General features: G+C 46.5%; 1 protein-coding gene across 5 annotated transcripts in view; it reads right to left on the reverse strand.

Annotated features, from left to right (window-relative positions):
• Window positions 1–18,009, reverse strand: part of AFF3 (ALF transcription elongation factor 3) — a 464,310-nt gene that overhangs the window by 445,238 nt on the left and 1,063 nt on the right. The gene's annotated exons all lie outside the window — the stretch shown is intronic.

Here is an 18,009-nt window from a genome sequence, read left to right on the forward strand (position 1 = left end):
GAAGGGAATCAAAACAGCAGAAAGCACCCAAATCTGAAGCCTACAGAAACAATGACTCCGTGACTTGGGTTCATTGTACCAGGACCACAGTGGCTGTCACCCAACTGGAAAACCTGAGTTCATTCTACGTCCAGGAACTGGGCAGTAAGCATATGAACACGGATCAAAGGAGAGATATGAGGTCAAGGTACACCCATTGATCTGAGATGGCAGAGAGACCTCAGTTTGTTACTGCCGGAAAAGAGTTAGGAGAATTTTGTTATTTGAGCTATTAAAAGTCATGGCTCTTAAGTTCACCTAAACTAAAAAAATTAATAATATAATCTGCTCAGGCCAGTATTTCTCAGTGGGTAGAGTGTTGGCCACACACCTAAATGTCTTGGGTTCAATTCCTGGTCAAGGGCACAGTACCTGGGTTGTCTCTCTCACAGTGACGTTTCTCTCTCTTGCTCTTCCCCCTTCCTTCCCTTTCACTCTCTCTTGAAAAGCAATGAACAGCCGGGACCGGTTTGACTCAGTGGACAGAGCGTCGGCCTGCAGACTGAAAGGTCCCGGGTTCGATTCCGGTCAAGGGCATGTACCTTGGTTGCGGGCACATCCCCAGTAGGGGGTGTGCAAGAGGCGGCTGATCGATGATTCTCTCTCATCGATGTTTCTAACTCTCTATCCCTCTCTCTTCCTCTCTGTGAAAAATCAATAAAATATATATTTTTTAAAAAAGCAATGAACAAAATATCCTCAAAAATAAAATATGTCTTCACCAATTTTCAAGTTGTATTTTAATTAAAATACATGTAATAATTTTGAATACTTCTTAGCACCTACAATGCTTATAGCTCATTATATCAGCACTGAGGAGGTTTGTGAAGCCATTAAGAATGAATCCTTGTGCACAACAGAAGAAAGTATTAGACTATCCTCTATATCTATCTGCCATAGTCATTAAATAAACTCAAGAACAGACTTCAAAAAAAAATATATCAGTTTTTTAAAAAAGATACAAACTGGAAAAGTAATTCACATTTACCTCTGAATATGCTTTAAGCAACGTAATAGATATAAATACTGAATATATTTATATGAAGGAAGCCATGAAAAAGAAAAGAAGAATCTACACTAATAAAAGAAAAAGATGCAAACTGACCATACCTCTGTTATATCCACCAGCCAATCAGGAGTGAGTATGCAAATTAACCTGACAAAGTTGTTGGCAGCCTCACCCCCCAGCCACTTAGGTGGCCCAGGAGATGAAGAAGCCACCTGCCCCATTATCCCAGGCAGCAAACAGCTGGAGAAGCCTTACATCCAACTGCTCCATGTCCTGGGGGAGACAGAGAAACTGGGCCCCAGAGCCTGAGGCTGGCTGCAGCCCGGGAGACAAAAGCTGCCTACCCTGTGATCCCAGGCTGCAGCCCCTTGCAGAAGCCTCACATCTGCTTGCCCCTCATCCTGGGGGAGACAGAGAAACTGGGTGCCAGGGCCAGAGGCTGGCTACAGCCTGGTAGATGGAGAAGCTGCCTGTCCTGTGGTCCCAGGCACCAGCACTTGCAGCTGCAGTACAGGCAAAGCCACCTGCCCACCATCCCCTGAGTCTGCAGCCAGCCTGGGCATCTATGGCTGACCAGAGGGAGGGAAGCCCGGATCCTGGGTGCCTATGGTTGGCTGGAGGAGGGAATCCTAGGTCCCGGGTGCAGAGCCGAGACAAAAGTGGTTAGGGCAATCAAGCCAGCAGGGGAGCCGTTAGGGATGATCAGGCTGGCAGGCAGAAGCAGTTAGGGGCAATCAGGCAGGCAGGTGAGCAGATAGGAGCAAGCAGTTCTGGATTGTGAGAGGGATATCTGACTGCCAGTTATCCTCCAAGGGGTCCCAGATTGGAGAGGGTGCAAGCTGGGCTGAGGGACACCGCTCTTCCCCCCTCCCCCCGCACAAATTTCACACACTGGGCCACTAGTTAATAATAAAGTACCATATACTGAGGCCCTACTATGGGCCAGGCTATTGTGTATATTATCTCATTTAGTCTTCATATCAAGTCAACGCATAGGCATTACACCTCCATTTACATCTGAGGAAACTGAGGCTCAGAGAGTTGTTAAGTTACCAGTTTAAGGTGACACCTCATAAATCTCACAGTCAGAATTTAAACCCACTGCATGTTGTCCCCCAGCCCCTTTCCCTTCCCATTACCAAATGGTGTATTTTTAGCCTACCTTGAAATTTCTTATTCTTAAGAATTTTTAAACATGACATTTAAAGTTATTCTTGTCATGGGTTTCAATACGTCACAATTCCTTAAGCCAATAGTCTCGTTAAGGTTACTTCACCCAAATATCTCATGACATAAATTAAGCCCATTTACTCTGTCCATATCATCAAAGAAACACTTTTTTAAAAATATATTTTTTTATTGATTTAAAAGAGAAGGGGAAAGGGAGAGAGTAATAGAAATATCATTGATGAGAGAGAATCATTGGCCAGCTGCCTCCTGCACACCCCCTACTGGGGATCAAGCCCACAACCTGGCATGCGCCCTTACTGGGAATCAAACCATGAACTCCTGGTTCATAGGTCAATGCTCAATCAATGAACCATACCAGGTGGGCCAAGAAACACTTTTTACAGAGTAAGTCATAGAGCTAGAAGAGACAGCTTGTTTTTATGTAGAAAAAAACAAAATCCGCAAAATAATCTACATGAAAAAGAATCACAATGTCAGATTACTCTCAGAGGTAAAATTAGTTGTACTAATTTTACTGCTGTACCATTATTATTGTTATTGATAAAGTTGTACTTAGGTGTTATGGTAGATCTGACCAGCCGTAATAAACAGTTGTTACCATTTTCTTTACATGTAATACTTGCCAAATTAGTGATTTTATGAGCATACAAATAATTAAGAGAAGATATATACAGTGTATATATGACCATTTTATACGTTAAATACTGACAACAAGTGGTACCTAAATTACAATTACAGACAGTCCTTGCACAGTAAAGCCTGTTTAATTCAAATTCCATTAGTCCAAAGTACAGAATAACTCGAACACTCTATATTATTCATTCTAAGTTAAAAAGCCCAAAGTAGTTCAGCCGGCGTGGTTCAGTACTTGGCGTGTTGACCCGCAACAACTCAGGAACCAAGAGGTCACTGGTTCAATTCTCAGTCAGGGCACATGCCTAGGTTGCCTGCTCCATCCCCAGTAGGGGGCGTGCAGGAGGCAACTGACAAATGATGTTTTTCTCTCATCCACACTTCTAACTCTCTATCCCTCCTCCTCTTCTCTCTCTAAAAATCAATAAAATATATTTTTTAAAAGCCCAAAGTAAATCTCAAGATCTCAAGATATTTTTTCATGCATACCCCACTGTACCTTTTGTAGACCACACACACACACACACACACACACACACACACACACACAACTCTGTCAGGGAGACAGACTTCACACCACATATAATGACGCCAGACTCCAGAGCCGGACAGCCTGGGCACAAACTGGCTGTGGTCTTTGGGCAGTTACCTGGCACCTTTGTTTCCTTCTCTAAAAACGACCAGACCTCCCTCACAGGTTTGCAGGCTAAATGAGACCTGGCACTGGTAAAGGCTCACTACACTTCCTTCCACATAAAAACCCTGCGGCTGAGGGGCTAAGCGCCCTTCTGCAGAGTCACTGCCGTTAAATGACAGGGCACCTGTCTTATGTGTCTGAAAACGACTTTTAAAAATCCATTTAAATATTCCACAGTTAGGAAAGTCCACTAATTTTTCCTGGCTCTGGAACCTCATCCAGTTACTTCTGACTCAAAGCTACTTCTATAAAGACACTAATTAAATTATGGGTGGTATAACATAAATTTATGCTAAAGTGATTTGCGCAGATTTTTCCATTCATTAGTCACTGATTCAGAAATATCTATGAAACACTAATCATTGACATTTCAGAGGCTAATATTTGAAGCTATCTTCTTCTCTGTGGTTCCATTCGATGAAACTTCCATTTCTCACAGATTTTTAAAAATATATTTGTACTGAATTTTAAAAAGAGAAGAAAGAAACATTGATGTGAAACATGGGTCAGCTGCCTCCTACATGCCCCCTATGGGGTATTGAGCCTGCAACCTGGGTATGTGCCCTGACAGGGAATCAAACCAGCAGCCTTTCCGTGCATGAGACGATGCCCAATCAAAACAGAGCCACACGGGCCAGGGCTCTCACAGACGTTTTTATAAAAGTCTCCTCTACCCAACATATCTACAGCTACAACCACCCCCTGCTCTTCCTCTGATTCTGGGCACAGCCCACCCACTTCCTTCTCCGAGACCTTCCTCCATTCGTTTGCCCACCTTTTCCCTCAAGAGTGAGAACACTCATAGTCTCCATTCCCCGACTTCCCATTCATTCTTTCACCCCCAATGCCGACACTGCCGACTCCACAGGCCACCTCGATCTTTCCAGTCAGGTGACTGCCCTAAAGCCACTGACCATGAACTCCACTCTCTCATGGTCTCCACCCTCCCTATCCCTTTTCAAATTCCTTCATACACTCCCTGCCCCTCACTGCCCCCTCAACCTACTTCTCGTTCTCTCCTCACTCTTCCTGGATAATCAGGTCCAATTTCACCGCTGTCACCAGCATCTGTGTGTTGATAACTCCCAAATCTTTATTTCTGTCCTAACCACCTTCCTAAACGTCATTTTCATGCAGCAAACTTTCTTCAGGCAATTTCACCTGGATGGCCCACGGGCACTTCAAGGGTAACATATCTAAATCCAAACACTTGATCTTTCCCCACTCAGCCTGCTCCTCCTCCTCCTATACTCCCTACCTCATCCCACAAGTAGAATAGTGTAAACGGCCCATTATCATCTCTCATTGCCCCCACCCTGTCAATCAACAAATCCTGCAAATGTCATCCCCTAAACACTTCTCTAACCCTTCCCCTCCTCTCCATCCGCGCTGGCCTGGGCTAAGCACCATCAATCCCTGCCTGACCTTCTGATCCCCCAGCCACCAAATTCATCCATAATAATAAAATGCAAATGTGACCATTGTGTTCATCTGCTCAGAGCCCTCAAAAGCAGGCCATCACCTACTAGAAAATGTGCAAGTTCCTTGGAACGCCATGCAGGGCTCCAAAGCCTACCCCGGGCCTCCGCCTCCCAGACTCCTCTCCTGCCCCTTCCTACCGCTGATGCTCCAGACCTGCGCTCACCGTGTCACTGCGGCTGTTCACAGCAGGCTTGTTTTTTCACCAGTTTGCCTTTGCTGACATTATTTCACCTACCACACCCCTCCTGCTCCCAGCCTTACTCTAATCCATCCTTTAAAACTCAAAATAGAAGTTACTTCCTCCAAGAACTCTTCCCTAAAACTCCAAACTGGGTAGGGTGCCCTTTCATGTACTCATTAGGATTCCCTAATAGAGCATTATTATCTGAAATAATCTGTTACAAGCTAAAGTATAAAAGCATCAAGAACTAGAAAGGTGGTCTATTCACTTCTCTCTGGCTCAATTAACAGTTGTTCATCTCATCTGGCTGGTTGGGCATCTCATCAGTGGTTGAGCATTGACCTATGAACCAGGAGGTCATGGTTTGATTCCCAGTCAGGGCACAAACCCAGGTTGTGGGCTCGATCCCTAGGGGGAGGCATGCAGGAGGCAGCCAATCAATGATTCTCTCTCATCATTGAAGTTCCTATCCCTCTCTCCGTCTCCCTTGCTCTCTCTAAAATCAAGAAAAACTTATTTTTTTTAAATAATTGTTCATCTCAGCCTAGAAACCTATAAATCTGGAGGAAGAAAGTTACAAAAAGCAGCTTAAAGCATCAATACTATTTTACATTAGTAGATATAATATTTTAGGACTTTAAACATTACTTTTGTCCTGTTGAGGTGTAAGAGTAAGGAAAGGAATAGAAATTAATTTATGTAACTTATTATCTATCTAAATATTAGAACCTAAAGTATTATACTTTCTTTTTAGACTATAAATATTTAATTTTCACAATCAGAACTTATTAACTTAGCCTTGAAGTTTTCATTCAAGTTGAAGGAAGGGTAGCTAGGTGGTAGGTAAAATTCCCTGGCTTCCCCATAGAAGACTGTCCTCAGGTATTCTGCACATACTGAAAGATTAACTCTACGAATCAAAAGACAAACACTCTGAAGGACAGCCCTGAGAGGTGTAGTTCTCAGAAGAGGCCGTGGCGTGTTCTGGGGAAGGACCTATCTTCACTGAGAGAAACGGGTGGGAGAGTCCACGTGGCACCAGCTGAGCAGGCTCTGCACGCACTGGCCCAGCCCCAGCAGCCGCCGGCAGGTGAGCAGCGGTGCTCAGACACAGCGTGGGCTTCACCGACGTCACCCCACCCTGAGCCCTGACAACAAAGGCCAGGCCAGGGGTGGGCAAACTGCGGCTCGCCAGCCACATGCAGCTCGCGAGCCTCGGTTTGCCGCTCTGTTGACTAATGAGTTTGCCGACCACTGACCTAGACTCTCGATTCCAATAATTATAGGCTGTTGTTGCTCCTTGTGATTAAGCCCCTAGACCAGTGGTTGGCAAACGCATTAGTCAACACAGCGGCAAACCGAGATTTGAGAGCCGTGTGTGGCTGTCGAGTCACAGTTTGCCGACCACTGTCCTAGACATTTACCCAGCTAGAGTTCAACTGGTATACCACCGTGAATAGTAAATCACTTGGTTTAGCATCAAAAAGAGAAGGCTATTTCCCATGGATGCTCACTGGAGTAAGAAGGTCTGCCCATTACTGCTGACGCGGTGGCCTATGCAGACAGCTCATCTACTTTGCTCAGAGGGTCTCTAGAGCTATACCCGCCAGCAGGTGAATCACCATGGCTACAACCTCAGGTCAGTAAGGTGCAGAGTCCACGGTCAGGCATGGTGCTGCCTCTCAGCCCGAGGCACAGTCCCCGCTCCACGGCACTGTCCAGCCAGCGCAGCAGCTCTGGGAAGGAAGCAGCAGGCTGAGCCTGGAACACGGCCGGCATGAGAGGGAGCGGGAGGGCCCTGCTGACTGCTGTCTCCTCAGTCAAGGCCGAGAGCCTGAGTAATGTAAGCCAAGGGCAGCCTTTACCTGACCATCGTCAGTTGTTTCTGTTTCATAAGGGATTTATTTCCTTAGGACCCTCCTGAGCAAACCGCTGCTTTGAGAGTCCTTTTCCCCCCAAGAGTTGTCCAAGTCACCTGCCTTCGCCAGTCTTCGTACCACATACTGACAGCCGGTAACACTGTCTCTCCAATGTGAGGGAAAGGCATGAGTTTGATGACATCAGTACAAACCAAAGCAACACCCACCATCGTTTCCCTCCCTACGAGCCCAGCCTTTCCCCACCCTGGAGGGTAGCTGTCTCCCTCCCCCTCCCCATCTGAAGGAATGTTACCTCAGTGGAACATAATGTGGCACATATGAGAAATGGCCAAATACAGTTAGGTGACATGTTGGATTGCGATGTAGAAGGCAATATTATGGCCACGGGAAGCACAGGTGAGAAGTGCTGCCCCAAACAATGGCTGAAGTCCTTCCTCTGAGGGTCACCTGTGTCCCGCGGCCGCAGCTTTAAATCAGTCTCCGTGTTCCTGAAAAGCCAGCTGCCTTCAACTCTGAAAGAGTCACACTGTTTAAACCCAGCCTGGCTTTCTCTCATTAGCAACAGTCTTCTCTGCCCATCTCAGAGAATGGAAGTGTGTGTATGATGTGATGTGGTGTGTGTGTGTGTGTGTGTGTGTGTGTTTGTGCTCGCGAGCGCCCATGCACACACACACACACACACACACACACACACACATACACACACACACCCTCATTAAGAAGATAAAGTAAATAAACTTCCTGCCAATCTCACAGCACATTCAGAGTCAATTGTGCTATATTTGCTCACATAATCAGTCCTGTCTGCACACGTTTTTCTAATGGAATAAGACTGAAAATTAAACGCGAGACTGCCGCTCAGTCGGACCATCTGATGGACGGACTCGGGGCACTGAGGAGGGCGGAGGAGAGGGGCCTGGCAGGCCTGATGGGAGGCCCCGCCTGAGGCGCCTGGCACTTACCTTTGGTCCCGCGTGGAGCTGAGGTGTGATTTCCCCCAGGACAGGAGGGACGTTTGCAATTTGCTGCTGTGGCCACAGGGCCGTGCAGCAGTAATTCTGCAAGTAGCTGCCCCCACACCTACACCCATGTCACAGCCCCACCTCCGCCTCTTTCCCTGCCCTCAGCTCCCTCCCGCAGGAGGATGGCTGGGAGAGAAGGCAGACATTTGGCCAGAGTCCTGGGCACCTACAGGAGCTATGGTGAGACTCCCGGCAAATCGAGAAGTGTCTGTAAGGCCATCCATTACTAGGCATCGCATCCCACCTGACGCAGAAGGAAGCAGCCTTTGAAGGGCTGATAAGAAGTGCGAAGCTGTGAAAGTGATTAGCCTATTTATCACAAACTTTGTTCATTCAGGTTTTTATTTCCTGCGGTATCCCCACCAGGATACAATTAGCCACCCCCTCACTCATCAGAAATATCAGAAAGATGCCCCAAAATAAATGCTGCATCTAAATGTAACCTCCTGGCATTATGGAATTATAATGTTATCAGACAAAGCTGCCCCAAAATAAAGAGGAAAAAATAAAGCATTTTAAAAGATCTTCTTTTCAGAGGCATTTATATCCCTTTAGTTCTTGCTACTCCAAGTTAGGTGTGTGGACCAGCGGTATTACCTGGGAGCTGATCAGAAATGCAGAATCAGCCCTGCCCTGGACCTTTTAAACCATCGCCATCCCTAAGCTCCCTGGATGCACAGTGATGTGTGGGAGGCCCTGGCCTAGTGAATCCTACACTGACCTACATTCTCAACCAGTTTTCTCCACCCTTAATATACTTTATAGAAAAACAGATATGTTTTGAAATTTTAAAACAAAAAACAGATTCTTTCCCAGAACTGATGGTGATCCACTAGAGTAAGCCCTCTTCTAACCAAACTGCCAGGTAACTAATTAACATTTCAATGAACAGTGACAGAAAATCTGTTCTGTCACTTCACAACTCAGGTCAGCAGTACAAGTGTGACAAGAAAAACTTAAGTCAGACAGACTCACGTTATAACATTCTAGAGGATTTTTGGAAACCAATTTTCTGTCCATAAAAAGGAAAGCAATTTTTCAGCATCAAGATAAGCGCGTAACTCTAAACTGAGCTGCTGTGTTAGTGTGGTCGCCAAATGGCAGACATTGTGTTTACCTCAGCCAACAGTGAGCCTGCTGGGCAGAAATCCCGTGAAGAGGTTTGAGTACCCTCTGCCTTTCTCCACCCGTGCGTGGAGAACTCCCAAAGGGGAAAAGACACAGCACGCACAATGAACGACTTCTGCACTCTGATTCTGCAGCCCTAGGACTGGGACGGCTGTAGAATGTTGAAGGTGGGAGGACTCTCAGAGACAGCCTATTGCTGCTGGTCCACCTACCCAGGAATCTCTTCCAAAAGCGCCTGGCAGGGGGCTACAGCCTCTTAGAGACAGCTGTCACCTCTGATCCCAAACCCCAGGGTGTCACCCCCACTGGTCCTCCCTGTGCCCTCAGGCAGCCCACCGCCTTCCATCAGTCTGAGGGCCCTCCCCGCCCCCGTGTCACGTTCCCATGGACTCACCCCAATTAGTTTCTTGGGGGGTGTGGCGTCCTCCTTCCCTGGTAGAACTGTATTTGTTTCTATTGAAACTGAATTACGATTAGCCTGACATAATTTAATGAGACCCGCAGTGCCAAATGAAGTCATTTGATGTAATGGGTAGTAATTCAATACATTCTCGGTGAAACATCAAAGATTATGTAATGGTTAATATATCTACATATGTTAGTAGTACAGCCATAAGCAAGGGCACATTTGTCTGCTCGACTATGGTGTGCAATGAAGGAAAACACCAATCTCTCCTCAGAAGCACCCGGGGCCCCACTGCCAGGAGAGGGAGAGCGCCACCGGATGGACGCCCTGGCCCGGCGTGGCCTCTCCGTACCTCCCCTTGTTTATGATGAAGAGGTGTTGTGTGTTTTTCAGTGAAGCAAAGGGTATAAAAGAACTACATTTGGCCTTCACAAAGCAATTGACACTTTTATTACTTAACATCACAACCCTATGAGGTAGGCCAGCGTAAGTGCTGTCATTTTAAAAGTGATTAAACCAAGACTGAGAATAGGAAATGAGGAAAATCGTGAGCTGCCCAGGGCCAAAAAGACAGCAAGGCTGGAGCCAGCTGAATTCAGAAACCTCCATTAAATTCCCAAACAAAAGGGAACAGGCAACACTGAATACACGTTGTATGGATTTCACTTTGACATAAAACAAGGAGAAATTATGTTAGCCTTAAATGATATTAAAATTGTCTTTCATGGCCTTGATTTTGCCAAGTAGGCTTTATTCCCAAATAAAGAGAATTTAAACAGGCAAACCGTAGGTTTTACACACACACACACACACACACAGTTCTGCATTCCATTTTAAGAGATTAAGTTTTTTTTGCTAATTTGACTGTTACTGTAATCAAGCATATGTCAAAGGGCCTTGGTTCAAGTTGCTAAGCCTGAAGTGTCATTGATTTGACCCTCTCTAGTTCCGAGGGACATTCTCCCAAAATAGATCCTTAGCATTTTATAACCCTCACACATTTTCACAAGAGAGAATCTGGAACACAGGAAGGAGTCATTTCCCCACGCAACACTCATCCTTAGCGTCATCAAAAGGCATTTGGTTAAAACCCATCTGTGTATCCAACGCACAGTCTCCCTGTTATCCTGGCAGCCCTCACCGCCCATCCCTCCCCCCCCCCCCCCCCGCCCCCACGAACCTGGCTTGCTCCAAAACACACCACCTTAGGCGCTGGGCGGTCCAGCACTCGGCTCCCTGGTCCCAGCACTTCCCTGCTTCCCATCCGCATATCCCTGCCTCCTCCAAGCTGGCCACCAGCCCCTTCCAGGCTGCAGCCCACAGGCCCTGAGCCTGGCAGCCATTCTTCTTGGATATGCATAGGGATGGGCAAAAGTAGGTTTACAGTTGTGAGTGACAACTGAAACACAGCGTTTACTCTTGTACAGCACCCCTCCCCCCTCCAGTGCACCCACCCCAATTTCACGGTCACCATCAGTGACTGTGGGGGAGGGACCAAGAGGTCAGACATTCCACCAACTCACCAGTGCTGCCCCCACCAGCACCCCAACCCCTGTTCCCTGTTCCCCATTCCTCATTTGGCAATGGGAGCCTGACGGCCAGGGGAGGGACCGAGAGGTCAGCTGTTCTCACCCACTCACCAGCCCCACCCCTGCCGCCAGTTGCCCTCTCTGTGTGGGACGACCAGTGGGGCAGGGGCCTTGGCCTGGTGCCACCCGCATTCCCTGCCACTCCCCGCAGATCCCCATTCACCATTAGCGATCGGAGCCTGCCGGGAAAAGGACCAAAAGGTGGTCAGTGCACCTCATAGTGACTGGTCGTTCTGCCATCATGGTCCCTGGGCTTTTATTATAAAGGATTATGTATTTTCCCATATGAACAACTTTTGCCCACTTCCTGTGTTCACACGACACCTCTGAGATCCTCTCCTGAGCCTGGAGGACGGGGGAACTCTCAGCCAATTAGAGCCAATCACACCACCACTTTTAGCCAATGGGAGTGCTGCCAACTGTCTCTCTTGTCCTTCTTCCGCCGGCCTTCGGGAAGTTCAGAACCTGCTATTTTTCAGTCTGTGCCATAAGAATGTTTAAGACATGTAGTACCTGACTATTTAGTCAGGGGCACTGACCTCTTTCCCCTTAGATGGTCAAATAAAAGAGTGACAACACCCAACACTATACAGCTGTCTGATGTGAATGAATCAAAATTATACCAGCCCAAACCGGTTTGGCTCAGTGGATAGAGCATCGGCCTGGGGACTGAAGGGTCCCAGGTTTGATTCCGGTCAAGGGCATGTACCTTGGTTGCGGGCACATCCCCAGTGGGGGGTGTGCAAGAGGCAGCTGATCAATGTTTCTCTCTCATCAGTGTTTCTAGCTCTCTATCCCTCTCCCTTCCTCTCTGTAAAAAAATCGATAATATATATATATATATTTTTTTTTTTTTTAATTATACCTATTATTTGCAAAAAATACAGAGTGGCCAGATTACTATGCTCTCTGAATGCATAATAATCTGGCCACTCAGTATATATACAGCACTATATATATTAGAGGCCCAGTGCATGAATTCATGCATGGGTGGGGTCCAGCCAGCCTGGCCAGGGGAGGGGACATGGGTGGTTGGCCGGCCTACCTCCTGGTTGAAACTCCTAGTCAAGGGGACAATTTGCATATTAGCCTTTTATTATGTAGGATATACACTGAGTGGCCAGATTATTATGTGTTCAGAGATCCTAATAATGCGGCCACTCAATGTATATATTTTAGTATGCCACGGAATTTTAGTATTTTATGTGCTATGAGTTGAAAAAGGTTGAAAATCACTGCCCTAGACCACTCGCTGTGGAACTGAGGCCGGACTCAGCTCACCCAGAGGGTGGTGGTCCCACCTCCCGGCGGGCACTGCCACTTCTGCTCTCCGTGTCCTGCTGAGCTGCTGGGGCCTCTGAGGGCTGACGAAAGGAATGGGGCCGGCCCAGAAACACCTGCTTCACTGGGGCAGAAGGAGTAGAGGCACCTGAGGCTCAAGAGCAGGGTCTGGGCAGTTTTCTGACCCTCGGAAGTGCCAGGGAAGCCCGGCTAAGGAAGCCTGGCAGAAGCCGGGGCCTCGGCACATCCGTCCGCTGGCAGCTGACTTGAGAGAACCAAGTGGGTCAGTAGGCACCTCGGGGAGGCGTCATCTGAAGACTAAGCTGTTAGGGCTCTGCTCCGCCCTCTCCCTGAGGAGTGAGTGCGTCCCCGCCTGCTGCTGGCGATAACCGTGCCTCCACCTTCACTTGGTCCTAGTCCGAGTCAGTCTTCCCTCCGAAGGCCTTTCCTCCCCTAATTTCCTCCTGAACCTCTACACCTCCAGCATCCATGTCAAGTGCCAGCTAACCATGAAGGTCTCCCTCTCTCAAGGGGATGTGGCCTCATGTCCTAGAAATGGGCAAAGTCAGCTTTTGCAGACATTATAGGTATGGCTACTCTCCTACAAGCTCCCCAAAACTCTTTCTTTTGCATCCCCTTCAGTGGGGTTTGTGGGGGTTTTGTTGTCGTTGTTGTTATTTTGTTTGAAATCCATGAATGGGAAATTTTTTAAAAAGAAAAGGAATGGAATAGAAATTGTCAGTGCATCATACAAGTACCAGTAAGTGTAGCTTCATGACACTTTATTTCAGTTATTTGTATGTTCACAAATATAGTGGGTTGCGATGTTAAAGGTATTTGTTATGGTGCGTGATGATCTGAAACATTTGTAAGCCACTGCTCTATAGTACCTATCCTAGGCCTAATACTCCATGAATGCTTATTATCTTGAACAAATTTATGAGCATAAAATACCCATTAATTACAACTTCAGAGATTCAAATTTGAAAGAATATAAAGTATACTGCTTATCTGGACAAAAGTAAATAGATTCTGGCCCATGTGAAGCTGTTGGGGACGGGAGTGTGGTGTAGAGGAATCGGAATATTTACTATTATACTTCGATAGACTCTCTCCCCAATAACTACACTGTATTTATATTTAAGGATGATTAAGATCCAATTTTGGCCAAGCTCACTTTGGAAAACTGTTCTCACTCCCTGAAAGTAACTCGTGATGACAAAGTTCTGCATCTTTAAAACACTCGGTGTATAGGTAACTCCGCCATGGCTCATGAAAGGATCTTTCAGATACATCATGAAAGCCTTTGTTCACGCTCTTTCTTTGCCCAAGATGCCTCTATGTCCTGTCAATACCCCCACCCCCGCCCTCTGTAAAAATTCCATTCATCTTCCAAGGCTTAGTTCAAAGGCCACCTTTTCCATGGAAGCCTTTTTTTTAAATTTTTTTTTTAACTCAATTTTTTCTCTCTCCCTCCTCCATCTCCCACCCCAGTCCCAAGTGTGGTCTTTCTGTCCTCGGAATAAAAATTGTTCAAAACTTCCTTTTTCACCTTTCTCATTCCCCTGCTAGACAATTTCGTATTAACCCACGTTTTATTCATCTTTGTATCCCCTACAGCAATCAGCACAAGGTCTTGTACTTAAAGGGATGATCAATAAATATTTGTTAAATGAGTAAAAGCAACAGTTAGCCTGTTATAAAGGACAGGCGGTATTTAAAGGCCCTGAGGGATGGCTTACGTGCCCAGCTGAGGAGAAGCTGGTGAAGAGCAGGGAGGGAGGGGGTGTGGGAGGCTGGGACCCTGCTCCTGGGGGTATCTGCTCCTGCGAGCACCCCAGTGACTGAATCCCAGACCCCTCAGGGGGTGCACTCCACAAAGGTGGCGCTGGTGAGAACGAGTGTCTTCACCTTGTTCCACGGTGTCCACTCTTGTTTCAAATCAGAAGTGGGAAACAGAATCAGAAATGGAGATTTCTTCTCAACATTAAGGTGTGGCTGAAATGAAACACTGAAATGGCTATCTGGAGGTCAAAAGACCTCCCTTAAAAAATAAGGGTAGTTGTTCCTGAGTTTGTGTGTGTATCTTGGGGGGGAGGGGGGGAGAGGCAGAGAGTTGGGTCATGAATTATCAACTAATTGTCCATGTTGATTATATTCTACAGCACAGAGCTGTTCTCTTCATCATGTCTATACAGACATCTGGGGACACTTTCTGTGACCACTAGACTAAACTATTGAAGGTTCAAAACTACAGACATAACAAACAAACTGCAATTTGTTTTATTGGAAAACGATGCTGACCAATTAGAAAAAAAAATTATTAGGGATCAAAATTCAATTCTCTTTTCCATTAACCTATACCTCTCCGAAGAAAAATGTTTTTTCTAAAATGAATTAAAGGAAAAAGTTTTTAGTGATTTTTATTTTAAATTTATATATTTCAATTATGTAATTCATATTAAATTTATATATATATATATATATTTGAAATATACATAAGTTAACTCAAATAAGATAGGCATAATTTCCTAAATCTTGGTATCTCATTTTCAAATTTTTAGTTTTAGATCAATATCATTTAGGGCTCTGACCTTCTCTTTCTTTCATATTTTAACAAAACCTTAATTTCAAGTCCATCAAAATTTTGTTTTGTAATTAATTTTAGAGCCTCATAAACTGGGAGACATCAGCAGTATTATAGAAAACGCACCGGATTTTAAATCAGAAAACTGAGCTTTGAGATTAATGTCTCATCTGACTATAGGACCTCTAGTTCTAGATATGCAGTGCTGGACAGATTACCTGATCCTCCCCACCCTTGTTTCCCCAAACTATAAAATGGGGATAATGACAGTATTTGCTTCCTAAAGGTGTTTGTTATGAGGATTAAATGACACAAAAAACATGTAAAGTATTTAGAACAGAGTTAAAACATGTAATTACTTGGAACAGTATCTGGTAAGTGGTGAGTGTTCACTCTGTCCATTTGTTTTATAGTCTCAGGAAGTCACTTCACAGTTCAAACCTCCGTGTCTATGTCTATAAAATGGGACTACTAAGCTTGTCACCTCTAGGATTGTTAACATTCAAATAAGAAAACAACGCATATGAAAATGTCTGACATGCAGAAAATACACAAATGTTAGTTATTTTGAATATACTATATAATAAAAGGGTAATATGCAAATAGACTGAATTCGGAACAACCAGCCATTATGAGGCACACTGACCACCAGGGGGCAGACGCTCAGCGCAGGAGCTGCCCCCTTTTCCCCCCTCCCCCCCCCCCTCCCCAAAGTCAATGCACTCCCACAGGGGGGGCACTGCTCACCCAGAAGCCAGGGTTGTGCAGTGGGCGGTGCTAAGGAAGTCTGCCTGCCTGAGTAGGCGGGGCCCCTAAGCCTTCAGATAGACATCGCGGGAGGGCTCCCAGGCTGCAAGAGGGTGCAGGCTGGGCTGAGGGACCCCTCCCCCCCACCACCACAAGTGCATGAATCTCTTGCACCAGGCTTCTAGTCTATATGTAACCTTAAAGGTAAGTCATAAACTTAAAAACTTATAAGCTTAAAAGTAAACCATAAAATGTAGTTAGAAAATATCGTCCAAAAATGTATCCATGACTCAGAAACGTCTCTGTTAAAATGCATACGCAAGGATTTATTTTTATCAGAAACATGTAAGCTTGTGTAAAATGTAATGTCTACATCTGCAAACTAGAAAGACTCCCTTCAGTCAAGCACTTTCATAAATGTGCAGACTATACACTTGCATAAGCCAAAGATAAATTAATGCATTGGTTAAATCTGACTGAATGTATAGCAACTTTTAAAAATGATTATTTGTTTCACTTTTAAAAATAGTAAGTATACTGTAGCTGATGTAAATTTCAAGTCAACTCAGCAGATATTTACTGTGTGACCGTGTTCCAGGTAACTCACCTGGGAACTCAGGCTGCAAGGGGACATGGGCTGAGGCCTGTGCAGAAAAAGCCCACAGATTATGGCTGACACTTCGAAATATTACTTGTAAAAATCTCGAGGGGGCTTCGATTTGAATAAGCAAGCAGACAAGTAGCATTAAAAATATGCCAAAACAATGTCCCCCTCTACAACTGAAAAACTGCCTTTTTAAAAGCAAAAGTCACATTTAAAGCATAGTTTCTTTCTAGAAACCTATTGAATTTGTGCCAGAAACCAACATTCCTTAATGTAAACCTGTAAAATAATAGGTGTCTGTAAATGAAAGGCTGCAATAACCCTGGAGCAACAACGCAGTAATTAGCAACTTTTATAGAGTAATAACATGTTTCATATTCATTTTACACTGGCTCTTTGAAGTCCCCCATATCCCACAGTGTAATATATAAAGTTTATTACTTCAGGGCCCATCCGCATGTATTTTATAAGAAACCGTTCCACCACGCGCTACCTTTGTGTCAAGTGTGTGTGACACCTGGCTTTAGAAAGATAAAAGTCACTAGAAACCTGCATCACTGAAAATACACATCCATCCATAGATCATCTGGACGATCTACAAATCAGAAAGCAGCGGAGCTTTAAAAATGCACATTGCATATTCATGTGCACACCACTTGGAGTTGTAGACACATGTGGACCCTTTTCGGAATTAACCGCCCTCCCCCCCCCCCCCAAAAAAAAAAAGAAAAAGAAAAAAAAGAAAAAGAAAAAGCTCAGCTCTACAATAAGCCACTACCCAGGGCAGAACAGAGTGCAGTTAATATGCTTGTTTCAGCAGATGTGCATTCCCGTAAATATTAAACAGAACACACGTTCCTCCAGGAATAATATGCAGGCAGCAATCTTACCACCTGAGCACGGCTGGTTAGAAACATTTAAGGAGGGGGGGCTGGCAACGAAAGAGGGGGGTGAGCGGCAAGAAGGATGTCGAAACAGCCAATGAGGTTTTTAAAACACCGGCAACCGGAATCAAACTGCTTCTAGCGGCGATTTACCCACAGCAGCTCCTCAACGTGAGCGCCGAGCTGAGCGGGGCTCCCAGGCGGCCGGCGCCCGGCGAGGGCTGCCCGCGGGGGGCGGGGGGCGGGGAGCGGCCCGGGGACCGGGACCTCGAGGAAAGGAGACCCGGGCCGCGGCCTCCGGTGCCCGCGCGGAGGGGCTCCCTGCCCGGCGCTGCCTCCCGGCGGGAGCGGGCGGGGGGCGCCGGGCGGTGGCGGGAGCATCCTCTGCGGCGCTCCCCGCGGCCAGCTCCGGGCCGCGCTGTGCACCGGGAGCGCGGGGACCGGGCGGGAAGGGAGAGCGCGGCTCGGGGCCGGCGGGCGGACCTGGCACCGGTGACACGTTCTAGCGATCGGGTCTGTCTTTTCTCTCCATGGCTGCGCTCTGCCCCGGCTCCCGCATCCCCGGCCCGGGGCTGGGCGGGCGGCACCGGAGGGGAGGCTGGGGAGGGGGCAGGAGCCGGGCAGGCGGCAGCCGGGAGGAGGGGGAGGG

The sequence above is a fragment of the Pipistrellus hanaki genome (genome assembly GCF_964339955.1).
Source record: "Pipistrellus hanaki genome assembly, chromosome: 12".
NCBI lineage: Eukaryota > Metazoa > Chordata > Mammalia > Chiroptera > Vespertilionidae > Pipistrellus > Pipistrellus hanaki.